General features: G+C 39.5%; 1 long non-coding RNA gene across 3 annotated transcripts in view; it reads left to right on the top strand.

The window, feature by feature from the left end:
- Positions 1–1716, top strand: part of LOC120886208 (uncharacterized) — an 86218-nt gene extending 84502 nt beyond the window's left edge. For all 3 annotated transcript variants that reach the window (XR_005728998.2, XR_005728995.2, XR_005728997.2), the window contains one exon: positions 99–1716. This is a non-coding gene — a long non-coding RNA (uncharacterized LOC120886208). The remainder of the gene's footprint in view (positions 1–98) is intronic.
- The last annotated feature ends 11787 nt before the right edge of the window (positions 1717–13503 follow it).

Genomic DNA, 13503 nt, shown 5'->3' with positions numbered 1-13503 from the left:
GTGACATATGCTACCAGATTTCCCCTTGTCACCTAAAATGAAGTGCTTGGTGGACAGGACCTGACATGTAATATGACTTTTCTTTAATCCTCCAACAGCTTTAGTAACTTCATTATGCTTGTCCTATGAAGGAGAAAAACGGGATTCAGAAAGATAAAGTTCCCATGGCTGGTAAGTAGTGAAGATGGGATTTAAATACAGTTCTATCTGACTCCCTGAACTGGGTTTCACTCGGGGACATTGATGGTGTTGTCAGAGGACTGTGTGAAGAATTATTTGGTTATCACTTACTTTCAGTTAGAGAACTGTAAGCACAAGACTTTGGACTTCTTAACTTCTGAGAAGAAAAGAAAGACGACAAGGTGGATCCTTTAATTAAATTAATCTTCTCTAAATTAAATGATTGTATCATTAATGGATCAGCTTGTATACTCTTATTCAGGAAAGGGAAGGAAACATTAGTAGCTATTGCCCCACATGTGGGAAGGAGACTGGAGAAGAGTCTGTATTGACATGAAGCATCAGCCTTCCTTCCAGGTCACTGGTCATCCCAGATGCTCTGGGTGCTTACGGCGAGCCAGGCTTGATGAACCTACCATGTTGGGAGGACACCATGGCTGCCTGGTACTGGACCACCTTTCATGGCTCCACCTTTCCAAAGTTTTCTTCTCACAACACTCTCCCAGCCTGCGTTCAGACCAGCTGGTTATCCCAAGCAATGGGACAAATTTTCTTCCCAAGTATTTGCCAGGGTATGGACTGACACAAAGAACGATTTCACATATAATTGTATAACATTGTGATCAATGTTTTTAAACAAAAAAAATACCCCAAAGATAGAACTGCTGAGCTTAAAAGCAATCCAGATGGATTTTTCTGACCTCTTCCGGCACCAGCATTTCCTTTATGTTCTTGCAAAATCACTGGAGAGATTTTTTTTATATCCATTCACATTTCAATCCCAGGACTCAGAAGTTTCTATATTGTGCCTAAAAGAACGAAGTGTGCCACCATTAAACTTGAACTACCCTGGACAGCTGCGAAGATGGAAACACTGGAACGTTTTCATTTTGTTGTGTATATTTCTCACAGTGCAGCTGGCCTGAATTCTCTCTAAAAAGACGTTGTGCAGCTGTTTCTCTGAGGCAGAACCTAAAGGCAAGCACATGCCCCCGCCATCGCCCCAGAATATCATTTCCGACCTTGGCAGGCCATTTTGTCTTTAACTGTGTTGTGTATAATCGCAACACAGAAAGATCGCTATTTATTTGAATCATCTTTAGGATACAGTGCATAAGCTCACTCTCAGGAGTTCCAGGAAGGCAGCAGTCCAGGGTAAAAGATTCCCTACGTCTTTCACCCCCTTTCAGTTTTGCAGTTGTCATGGCAACGTGGGGCTCTGATGGCACCTCCAGGATTATTACTATCATCACAGTTATTTCTTCTGATGACTATTGTTGCTTATTGTCATCTACATCATTTGGAGTGTTGGTTCGTCATATCCTGATCCTAAGCACCTAGCCTCTGAGGAGCATCTTCTCAAAACAATTGAAAAGTTTTAAAAAAAAGATTAGATCATAATCACCAAGAGATTGCCAATGGTGCAATGATCCTAGGTTGGGTTTCTGTTTTCCCTCTTTCTTTTTTAAAAAAAAAATCCTGCAAAGTCATTGTAATCTTTCCAGAATACACATGGATCATTTTGTATGATACAAAGGTATTTGTAGTTGTTGATACTGTTGTGGTTTGGTTTTGTATGAGTGTGTGAGTGTGTGTGTGTGTGTGTGTGTGTGTGTGTGTGTGTGTGCGTGTGCATGTGTGATGGTGAGGGCCAGGGGGAATTATACTTACAAGGCTTTCTAATATTACTAAGGAAACTTTTCATGAAATGTTGGAAACTAGTTGTTTAGAGGTCGAGTTTTAATAGAATTTGGTCTACTGTGTTTATCATACCTGCTGCCAACCCAGGGAGCCTCTTGGAGCCTGGGTGGAGAGTAGGTTTCCTTTGGGGACCATGGAAACTAGAGTAACCCTAGTATCAGCTTAAACTTGGCAGGAAACCACCTCCCAGGTCCGGAGGGTTCAGAAACCTCAGTTTAATATCTCTGCAAGTTCTCACAGCTGTCTTTTTATGGTCTTTGGTTTCCTTCATAGAAGCTGGTGGATCCTACTGGGTTTAGTCAAACCCTAAATTCAGAATTGGGTCTCTTGTCCAGTTTACAGAAGAAACTCATGTGGAGTTAGCCTGTGCGAGCACATTCCCTCACTCCCTCCCGCTCTGTGTGTTTGCCTTCTTCCCTCCCTCCTTCACCTCCACCTTCCTCTCACTTGGCAGGAGACTGGGGGGCGGGGTCCCAGGGAGAGTCACATCCTAGAGAACAGCTTTCCACCCATTGTCTGCTAGTTCCACATGCTCACTCCCTTTCTTCCTCTCTTCTCATCACTTCTCTTGGTATATTTAAACATTCTTTACTTGTCTCATTTAGATCAGCAATCCCTGGAAGGAATTTGGCCTTCTCTACTTGGTTTTAAGTCTATGCTTAGTTGTATTTCTAGCACCTGCAAGTCAAGCAGACAAACCCTTTCTCAAAGAGGACAAAGACAAAACCCAATGTTATCGTTGTTGTCTCCTCCTCCTCCTCCTCTTCCTCCTCCTCCTCCTCTTCCTGCCCATTCGCCTTCTTCATTTGGTGGCACAAGATCTTGCTTCCACTCACTGCCCAAAGCTCTCCTCACTGCCTCCCAGACACAAGAATAGAGTCACAATGCCTCCAGGGACTAGAGAGGGGACATACATGAGTCTAGGGGGTCTGGAGAAATTTCAGAGGGTTGTGGGGTTTGAGGACCATTAAGCTCAATGATTCTAACTCAGCAGCATCAAGGTTTGAGGGTAAATCAAAAGCCAGCACCATCTCCTGAGCGCTGATGTGAGACATGGACACTTTCTTGGTGACCTGTGGAGCCACTGGAGAAGATTTTACATCAGCGTGGTTCTCAGAGGCAGGGGCTTTGGGCGTGGATTACCTGGGTTAGGTGACAACTGCTTCTTTTGGGCTGTGATCTTGGACAATTTATCTCCTTTTGCCTTTATTTTCTAACTGTGAAGCAGGGATAATAATCCACCTAACCATGCTTTCTTTTATTTGGGGGCAGTTAGTGGGGATTGAACCACCTCCCCAGCCCTATTTTGTCTTTTCTAGAGACAGGGTCTCATTGAATTGCTTAGCACCTTGCCGTTGCTGAGGCTGGCTTTGAACTTGCAATCCTCCTGCCTCAGCCTCCTGAGCTGCTGGGACTGTGTGTCACTGTGCCTGACTAGCCATGTTTTTTTTTTTTTTTTAAGGATTAAATTATTGATAAAGAGCTTAGGTAAGTACCTGGCACATGATAGACATTCAAGATACATCAAATTTTTATTTATGAAGACTTAGGATAAATTATTCCTGGAATTTCATACAAAAACTAAAATAGTAATTATTGAAAATCCATTTTCTAAAAACTTTATAGCAATTTCAACATAGACCATTACATTTTATCCATTGTTTCAAGCTCAGAAATTTCAGAGCCAAATTTTAAGTGCAGTAAATACCTATTTTTGACTCTATATATGCAACCATCTTTCTGTCCATATCCTTTGTTATTTCTATCTTTGTCCTATGTACCTGAATACCCTTTTATAAACTGAAATCCACCTCAAATTATTTTGAGAAGCAGGTTGAGGTACATATGATAAATTCATTAACTAATAAGTTAGAAAGAAAACATATTTGAGATGATATTTACTTCAGGTAAATTTTATGTTGTCCCAAATCTTTTAAAAAACCCTTTGTGGATTGCTTCACTCTCTTTTGAATAACTAAAAGCAAATTCAGTATTATTGTGGGAAAGATTCAGTAATGAAATTCTAATATAATATGTTCCAAATGCTTATAACTAGAAGTTGCAAAATTATTGCTGGAAGTATTTGAGAAGTCCAAATTATTTTCCATTATTCATATCATAGAATCATAGAATTTTAGAATAGGAATATAATTTGCTTACTTTTCATGTTGCACTTGGCTTGAACAATAAAAAGAGGCCTTAACCAACTTAATTTCATGTTAATCTAGCTTCAATTTCTTCTTAGAAATGAGACAAAGCTATTGTATTTTCACAGAGTTATGATGCTGAGAGATCTCCCCAGTTGAATATTTCATTAGACTTCCTGTGCAGGGCAACACCTGAACCATTTGAAATAGGAGAATAGGGACCTCACATTAATTTTTTTTTTTAAAAAGAGATTTTAAAGACTTTCACTGGTAATTTGTCTCAAGACTTAGCACTTCTATTTAATTTATACCTGCAAATTGAAGTGAAACTCATACTTCTGTTGATTAAGGAGAGGAGAAATAACTGACCATTTATTGTATCACAGTCCAAGGCAGAAATCCACTCTTGATTAATTTATTCTTTCAGCCATCAATCAATCAATATGTATAGATGGCTATCCATGTAATATACTTGTGCCACATTCTGAAGCTACCCCAATGACTCCTTACCCTCAACAAGCTTTAGGAAGTAGTGGGTGGATACTGATAAGTGACAAAGTGAACAAGAATTGAGAATCTGAAACTCTTTCTGCCTTTCTTTTGATTAAGACAGTGATATAATAGACATGGGGAGTTGAAGTCAATGTAATGCAAATTCTGCCTGATGTAGGATTTATGTACCAGGACAGTTCCTTACCTTTTATCCTCTTCACCTGTGTAAGACTGGACAAGTCTGTAGAAGAGACAGAAGAATTTCTTTAGCAGGAAATGATGTGATAAATTCCCAACTTTTTTCCCAAGGAGTAAAGTGGGAAGAGATACCACATTAAAAGTCACCTCAAACCTTTAATATGGTTATTTGGAGAGTTTGCTTTTTTTTTTTTTTTAAATATTTTTCAGTTGTAGTGGACACAATACTTTTATTTTTATTTACTTATTTTTATGCGGTGCTGAGGGTTGAATCCAGTGCCTCACACATGCTAGGTGAGCACTCTACCACTGAGCCACAACTCCAGCCCAGAGCTTGCTGTTTTTGAGGACTGCAGATCACCATGCATCTAACTGTTACTAGAGGGCAGCAGAAAGGCTGATGAACTGCTTCCATGTTGTATACGCATCAGTTGCATGCCTACAGTTTGTCAGTACAGAGGTTGTGGGAATGTTACTCATGGGGAGGAAGGTTCAAGCTGAAACCATCTTAAAGCTTGCTGTGAGGGCAGGTGGTAGGCATGACAGATCAGTGCACCCCCTTCAGGTTATCTTGGGAATTGCAGGTAAGGAGAATCCCTGAGAATGGGAATCCCAGATTAAACAACACACACACACACACACACACACACACACACACACACACACACACACACCCCTATGGGGGGAAGGGTCAACTTTAATTATTGGACAGACTCAAATAATCAGTCACCTGATCATCATTGTTTTATCTGTTGAATCTGGCAACTGGACTTGATTCCTCTCCTCCTTGCCAGCAGTTATGATGTTGGGAGATCTCCCCAGTTGAATATTCCATGAGACTTCCTGTGCAGGGAAACACCTGAACCATTTGAAATAGGAGAACAGGGACTAAAATAACTAAAAGCAAATGCAGTATTTGTCAAGAGTGACAGGAGGAGAGTAGAGAGGGGGCAGAAGCTGGTCACAGCCTCTTCCCTGAATTCAGGCAGCTCCGACTATAGGTCATAGTAAGGAGGAGGGGAAGAATTCCTAACTCTGAAGAAAGATTGAGGAGCTGCTACATATTTTGGGCAGAACTAGAACACTTTCTAGTTAGTGAATCCGGTATTGTGAAGGCAAAAATGCATGGGGATCTGCTAACATTCCTTAGAGATTCAGAGGAAGATGGCTTTCCCTAAGAAAGTTGAAAGGGGCAGAAATAGGCAAAAATAAATTTGTGGGTATTTTTTTTGTGTGTGTGTGTTTTGGTCCCACTCAGACCCACTACCACATATCTGGTGGGAGGAACACAAGAGTGTTAACAGAGGGCACATGTCAGAGGTGTCTGCTCTCAGTTCTAGAGGATTCACAGAAGAAGTAACACTATTTGAAGAGCAGAAGAGATGAGAGGATTTCTGCGATGAACTGCCAGATTAAATAATTCTACTTCCTTCTGAGATCCTATTAAACTACTTTACTATGAAGTGATTTTTTTAAAAAAAATATTAAACTCCAAAGGATAAGAAAAACAGAAAAGGAGGCAATAGCTATCAAGTTTTTTAATGCAGAAAGATGGATGGGAAGGATGAAAGAGAACTGAAGGCTAAGCTAAAGTTGGGAAAGGTGAAATCTGACTCAGCTTCTCAGAATCTATAGCTCAGAAGTGAGTGGCATGTGGTTCTTCTAGAAATGAGGCATCAGATCTTCTCTTAGCTATGAATCGGAAGCCTTTAAAATTTGTATACTCCACAAAACTAAAAATCAACCGTCAATATGAACAAAAATTTAAAAAAAGGCTAGAGAAAGAATGTGGGAAAGGAATCCCCAATATGATGGAAAGAGAGAGCCTAGGATGACAGAGTGACAGAGATCGACCAGGTGACTAGCTCCACCCATCTAGGCTGGCACAGGAAGCCTCTTGGGGATTTCTTTCTTTCTTTCTTTCTTTCTTTCTTTCTTTCTTTCTTTCTTTCTTTCTTTCTTTCTTTCTTTCTTTTTTTCTTTCTTTCTGTACTGGGATCAAACCCAGGGCCTCATGCATGCTATGCAAGCACTCCACCACTGAGTTATACCCCCAGGCATTTTGATTTGATTTGATTTTGATTTTGAGACAGGATCTCCTCAAGTTGCCTAGGCTGGCCTTGAACAGGTGACCCTCCTGCCTCGGCTTCCTGAGTAGCTGGGGTTACAGGTGTGCAACCACTGTGGCGGCTGAAGAAGCTTCTTTAGGTAACTAAAACTGATAGAGTTCTCGCTATATCTGAACATATTAAGAGGAACTTTAGATAATTGATGAAGAATTTGGGAATTGAACTGTAAATACATAAAAATTAAGGAAAAGACCTTATTATTTATAGCTTCAGGAAAAACAGACTCATGCAAGATTATTTATAGCTTCAGGGAAAACAAACTCATGCAAGGAAAACAAGAAATCAAGGTTAAATTCGAGATTTGGCATGTATGTATATATTCGTGTGTAGGAAACAAGCAAGGAAAGACAATAAATCTTCTTTAAGAGTGTCAGGTCAATAGATAAATGTCTAAAACCAAGAGCTAACAAAATCAGCAAGTGGCAGCACAAATCTATTATTTAGAAACATAGAGGTAATTACCAAAATATTTAGTTACAATAGGTGAACGTGGTTGACGTTATGGGAGGAGGGGAAAATGGGTGGACACAGTTGGGCAAATGTTGTAGAACTATTTAAATAAGTGTTATTTTAACCATATACATTTTTTTATAACAGTGAAAATCAAAGTGAAGGCATTGTGAGTGGTTTAATAGAGAGTTCAGAAAGAAGAAGGAAAAATAGGACATGTAAAGACAGAGAGGGGGTGGTGGGCAGGGAGCATGGCTCATTTGAGGAACTGAACCAAGTTCAAGTTTGATCAGCAGGGAAGTAGGAGGAGGAGAAAGGGGTCGATATTGAAATATGAAGGAAGAGGAATGAGGGATGAGCAGGGACCAGATCATGAACAGGCTTCAATTTTATCCTAAGATCGATGAAAATCCAATGAAGGATATTTTTCTCTTCAAGCAAGAAAAAAAACTCAAAAGAACTTAAACCATGGGGAATTTTACTGTTTCGCTACACACCACGGTGTCTGGAGGTAGGGTGTTTAATTCAGCAGTTCAGTGACACTGTGAAAGGTCAAGTTCATTTCTTCTTTCGGTTCTGCTCTTCTCAAGTGACAGGTCTGAGTCAGAATGGCAGCAACAGCCCAGGTACTGTTTCCACACACCCACCTCCAAAGGCTGGACATGTCCTTGTGTCTATCCGTTATTCATTACTGCATCAAAACCTACCCCATCTAAACTTCACATTCTAAAACCACCACTGTTTTACCTGCTCATGATTCTGTAAGTTGGCATTTTGGGTTTGTCTCAGCTGGAAAATTCTGCTGCGGCTCTATCGTGGACTCATTCACTTGCAGTTGGCTGTGTGGCCACCTGGGGCTGGATGGTCTAAGATAGCCCTATTCCCTGAAGCCTCAGCTGGATGGTTGGGCAGCTGGCTTCTCTGATCTATGAGTTCTCATTCCCCAGTTGACTACATTGGGCTTCCCCAAGTGGCAGTTTCAAGGCCGTTTCCCAAGGAGATGAGACCTGAAACTTCAAGAACTCTTGAGGCCTAGAGGCCCACAGGGCACCACCTGTTCATCAAAGCAAGGTGGCCAGTCCGAATTCAAGGGATTGGGAGTAGGTTTCAACCCGCGATTGGAAAGAACAGCAATGTTATATTTAAAAGGTATACACAGGCCAGGCATGGTGGTGCACACCTGTAATCCCAGTGGCTCGGGAGGCTGAGGGAGGAAGACCTTGAGTTCAAAGTCAGCCTTAGCAAAAGCGAGGTCCTAAGCAACTCAGTGAGACTCTGTCTCTAAATAAAGTACAAAATAGGGCTGTGGATGTGGCTCCATCATTGAGTGCCCCTGAGTTCAATCCCAGTTATCAAAAAAAAAAAAAAAAAGGTACACACAAACAAGAGGTTTTAACTATGATGGTCAACTTCACAATAAATCTATCATAACCCCCTTTTAAGAATAGGGAGTATTTTTTCAAATGACAGTCAATGAATTATTTTCAGGCCATTTCTTTGACCAGCCACTGAGGAGGGCAATGGAATTACAGTAGGCTTTCCAAATCATACAGTCCATATCCAGGGACTCAGCCAATGGAGGATTGAAAATACTTTAAAAACATTACATCTGTACTGAGCATGTACACACTTTGTCTCTATCATTATTATCTAAAAATACAGAAAAACAGCTACTTACAGAGCATTTACATTGTATTAGGCATTATAAGTAATCTACGGACAATTTAAAGCACATGGGAGGATGTGTGTGGGTCACATACAAACACTATGTCATTTTTTTTATAGCCTGCTTTTAATTTTTTAATTTTTTAAGTTGTCAATGGACCTTTATTTTATTTATTTATATGCACTGCTGAGAATTGAACCCAGTGCCTCACACATGCTAGGCAAACGTTCTACCACTGAGTCAGCACCCCAGCCCCAACACTATGTCATTTTATAAAGAGACTGAGCACCTGCAGATTTTGGTGTCTGCAGGGACACTGCACTCTGATGGCCGACCCCACATTATGTACTCTTTGTCCTTCTCTGGCCCACATATTTAAATGAGACCTCTTAGGTCTCTTTAAATATATCATTCATTTTTGTCCCCTCTGATCCTGGAAGCAATACATGTCTCTTGTGGAAAATATAGAAGAAGCCACATACATATCCCAAATCCCTGTAGCCCTTTCAGATTTTGTTGTGGGCTATTATGGTTTGGAGCTGGAATGTCCACCAAAGGCTCATGTGCTGAAGGCTTGGTCCCCAGGGCAGCAATATTCAGAAGTGGGGCTTTTGGAAAGTGACTGATTCATGAGGGTTCTGATGTAATCAATCAATTAATCCATTGAGGGGTTGAATGGACTATTGGGGAGTGGTGGAAGCTGTAGGAAGAGGGGCCTAGTTGGAAGAGGGAGGTCAGTGGGGGCATGCCCAGGCCTTCCTTGATCTTGGTCCCTTCTACATTCTCTCTTTCTCTGTTTCCTTACTACCACGAAGCAGTTTTGCTCTACCTCATGCTCCTGCTACCATGATTTTTCTGCCTCATTTTAGGACCAAAGCAATAGAGCTATCCCATTTTAGACTGAAACTTCTGAGACTATGAATCCAAATAAATCTTTCCTCCTTTAAGTTGTTTTTCTCAGGTTACTTTGTCATAGTAGTGAAAAGCTGACAAACACACTGGCTTTCCATATATCCCTGAAAGTGGTGATTAGGACTCCTTATTCCAAAGGAAGGAATCTACCCACTCTCTCTCAATAGGGTAAACTTGCTTTCTTTCTCAGGTTAGGTTCCAGGATATTTGGAAATAAAACAATTTTTTTCCCCCTAAGCCCCAAATGGAAGAAAATTAACAAGTATGTATTTCCCTCTGTGCTTTTGTGCATTTCAAGCCTGTAATGGGGTTTGCTTCAATTTTTTTTTTAAATAATCAAGAGTTCAGGCAATTAAGTGGTTTCCCAACATCAAACAATTCAATAGTGAGAACTTATTACCACTCATGTCTCTCAGTGTTTCAAGGAAAATTTCTCCATTCATGTTAATTTGTTATCTCAAATGTGTTTTAAAATGAGCCTTAAGTGTACTATTTATAAGTAGGTGACAAAATTCTTTTAAAACTGCTTGAATAATAGGAAAAAAATGACATGCCTTTTAGAAAAGAAAATGGACCATAATAATATGAGGGAGAACATGGAAGAATGGATGTAATGGTTAGAATTAAAATGACGTCTGACAATTACTTTCAATTTGAACTGAGGTGAAGAAAATCAGAATTACAATACTCTTATGATTAAACTTTGATGAGATGAAAATGTCATCATTGTTTGATGAGGATTTTTTATTTGAGTTCAAAGAATATGAATGATTTAACCACAATGTACCAACACCACAGGGCTGAATAATCTATATTGGTATTTCTCAACTCTTCCTTATTGCAGGTCACTAGAGAAATCTCAGCTGCTCTCATTCTTCAGTTCTACTGTTTCCATAATATCAGCTTTTGGAACAACGAGATAAAACTCAAGTCCTTTGTGATAAGTTTTGACATTGAAACCTTGGAGTAGCTTAATATGGTGAAGTATTTCCAGGAACCATGAGATTTAGCCTCATAACCTTTTTTTTTTTTTTAAAGAAATAAATTTTAGGGACTAGATTTCTTGAAAGAAAAGGGGGAGGCTTTGCTTTGCTTTTGCTTTCATGGCTGAAAATCAAGATGTAGTGAGTCCTTTCGTCCTACAGGAAGTGCTAACTATTTCTCTTGCCCTGACATTTTAACAATTAAAATTGAGATAAGGGTTTATGTTTGTCAAAGACGATGCATAGCCCAATTCTCTTTGGGGCACTAACTACAATAGAGGATGACAAGAGCATGCTGATTTAGCACGGGGACTTTTCCTTGTACAGGGGCAATTGCTGTTTTAGTAATTCCTGCTCTGGGGATGGGGGCAGGAGAGCTAGGAGACCCTCTCTGCCTATTTCACTGTTACTGAACAATTAGTGTCCTTCTCTCTCCCTCTTCCTTTTTTTTTCTTTTTCCCCCTCTGGGAGCCTAAAATTTAAGCAAATAATTTTCCATTGTCATTGGTAATACATTTTTAAAGATTTATTTATGTATTGTGTCTTTTGCCAGTCTGGAGTTGACATATTTTGGGACTGAGGCTACAGTCCTGCAGTCTAGAAACAAGGAGGTAATAGGTATATTCAGTCTTATTTTAGACAGACAAATCTTTTTCTTATTGAAGGAGAAAGTACTGATAACAGTCATTCCATCCAATTATTTCCCAAACTTGTTGCCAGTGTGACAAGGTTACAATTTCACCCACTCAAAAAATACCTTTGCTTTGTTTTATTTTTTTTTTTAAATAAAATATAAGCAGTCTTTTAACTCTACAGGCTGGTTGAGGTAAGTAGTCATACAGTAGCTCAGATTATTGCCAAACACATTTACTGATGTCCTTATTAATATTTCACAAAAACAAATAGATGTGTGATAAATATATTTAATTTATTAGAATCCTCTACAGATCCGTGAACAAAATGGGCACTCGAGTCCATGTGGATTGGGTGATTAATAGGTTTATAAGGATTAATATACTTATTGACAATGCAAATTGGGATGAGGGATTAAGCCTCAATGAAGGGTAAAGAGAAATTGTCCAATTAGGTAAATTAAAGAACTAGTTTTGAGCAAATTGTGGAGGATATATTGTGTAAGAGTTTTCTGTCCCACCTTTGCTCATAATTAGTGAGCGGAGAGTTTTCTTCAGCATTCAAGTCCTTTTCAAAAATAAACTTACACTGTGAGTTTTGCTGATTTATTTTTGTGGCATTTGCACTTGAGCGTTTAAATCTTCCTTCAGAGGTGGTGGAAATGATAATCACAGATTAGGTCGGCAACAACTGAAAGGTTCCAGTGTATTGCAATCTCCATTGGATATGAAAAATCAAAGGCTTGGAAAAAAGCAGATAATGAAAGTTGGCACTACTGGCACCCACAAACAGCCCAGCACAGAGACCCTGCAGGGTGGTGGCTGAGAGCAGAGAGCAGGCTGCCTGGCCTCCCATGCCATTTCTATCACACAAGTGCCCTGTGACTTTGAAGAAGTTATCTACCTTTAGACTTGTTCCTCATTTGTAAAACAGGGAACATACCTACAGTATTATGAGCACTGCTTACCTCATAAGGTTCCTATGAGCGCAGAATAGATGCTGGACAATGGAAAGCTACATTGTTATTATTAAAATGCAGAAGATTGAGCAAATATGCAAATATGCAATTAATCCTCAACTTTGAGTCTTTGAGTCTTTCCTGGATCCAGTGAAAAAATCTTAAATAGTGGTCTTGGATGATATTTTCCTAAGAAAAAAAAAAAACCCTCCATTTCCTAAATTATCTGAAGTTCCAAGTAAATCCATAGTAACATTAACCCCATCCCCCATCTCTTATCTGATATTTTTTCTAAAGTCTGTAACACCCCCTCTAGGGCTGCAGTATTTTATTAATTAATTTATTTTCTCATGGTGGTGTGGTACAATGAGGAGTCTCTATAATAAGAATTTTTTATTGAAGGGAAATGTGGCCAATGGTAAATAAGGTTGATAGATGATTGGGAGAACTTTGTGTGATTTAGGGGAATTATGTGGGGGATTGGGATTAATTGGGGTTCCAGTTTCTGCTATGCTATTAGATATGATTTGGGGTAATTTACTTATTGCCCTTGACCCTTGGTTTCTTTATCTTTGGAAATGGGAATGATAGTAATACATGCTTTATAATGATCGAGAATGATACTGAACGATGCTAAGGCCCCGTATATATGTGCTAATAACTGATAATCATTATAATTAATTCATTTTTTTCTTCCTTTCTTACCCTTGGTTAATATTTTCATAATCCATAGCTTTTCTGTGTAAAGTGGATCTTGAAGGGGGAAAAAGGAATACAGGTTATGATTTCCTTTTGCTCTCAGATTAAAGTAATACCTCTAGATCAGAGTGTTTCTTCTCTCCACCCATCCATGCATCCATGTACCTTCCATTGACTGTACACTAGCCATGTGCTATCCTTGTGATATGCAAAAAGGTTATAAACATCAGGGTCCTGCTTTCTCAGAGACTTCTGAATATGTGGAGGTAGAAGAACTCAGCTCAGCTTTTCAGGGTACTCAATGTCTCCTTAAACCCAAACAAGAAGTGGAAAAACTGAAAAATATTAAGAATTA

The sequence above is a fragment of the Ictidomys tridecemlineatus genome, chromosome 13 (assembly GCF_052094955.1).
Source record: "Ictidomys tridecemlineatus isolate mIctTri1 chromosome 13, mIctTri1.hap1, whole genome shotgun sequence".
Classification (NCBI taxonomy): Eukaryota; Metazoa; Chordata; class Mammalia; order Rodentia; family Sciuridae; genus Ictidomys; species Ictidomys tridecemlineatus.
The sequence above is the reverse complement of the archived record's forward strand: the minus strand, read 5'-3'. Positions and strand labels throughout refer to the sequence as shown.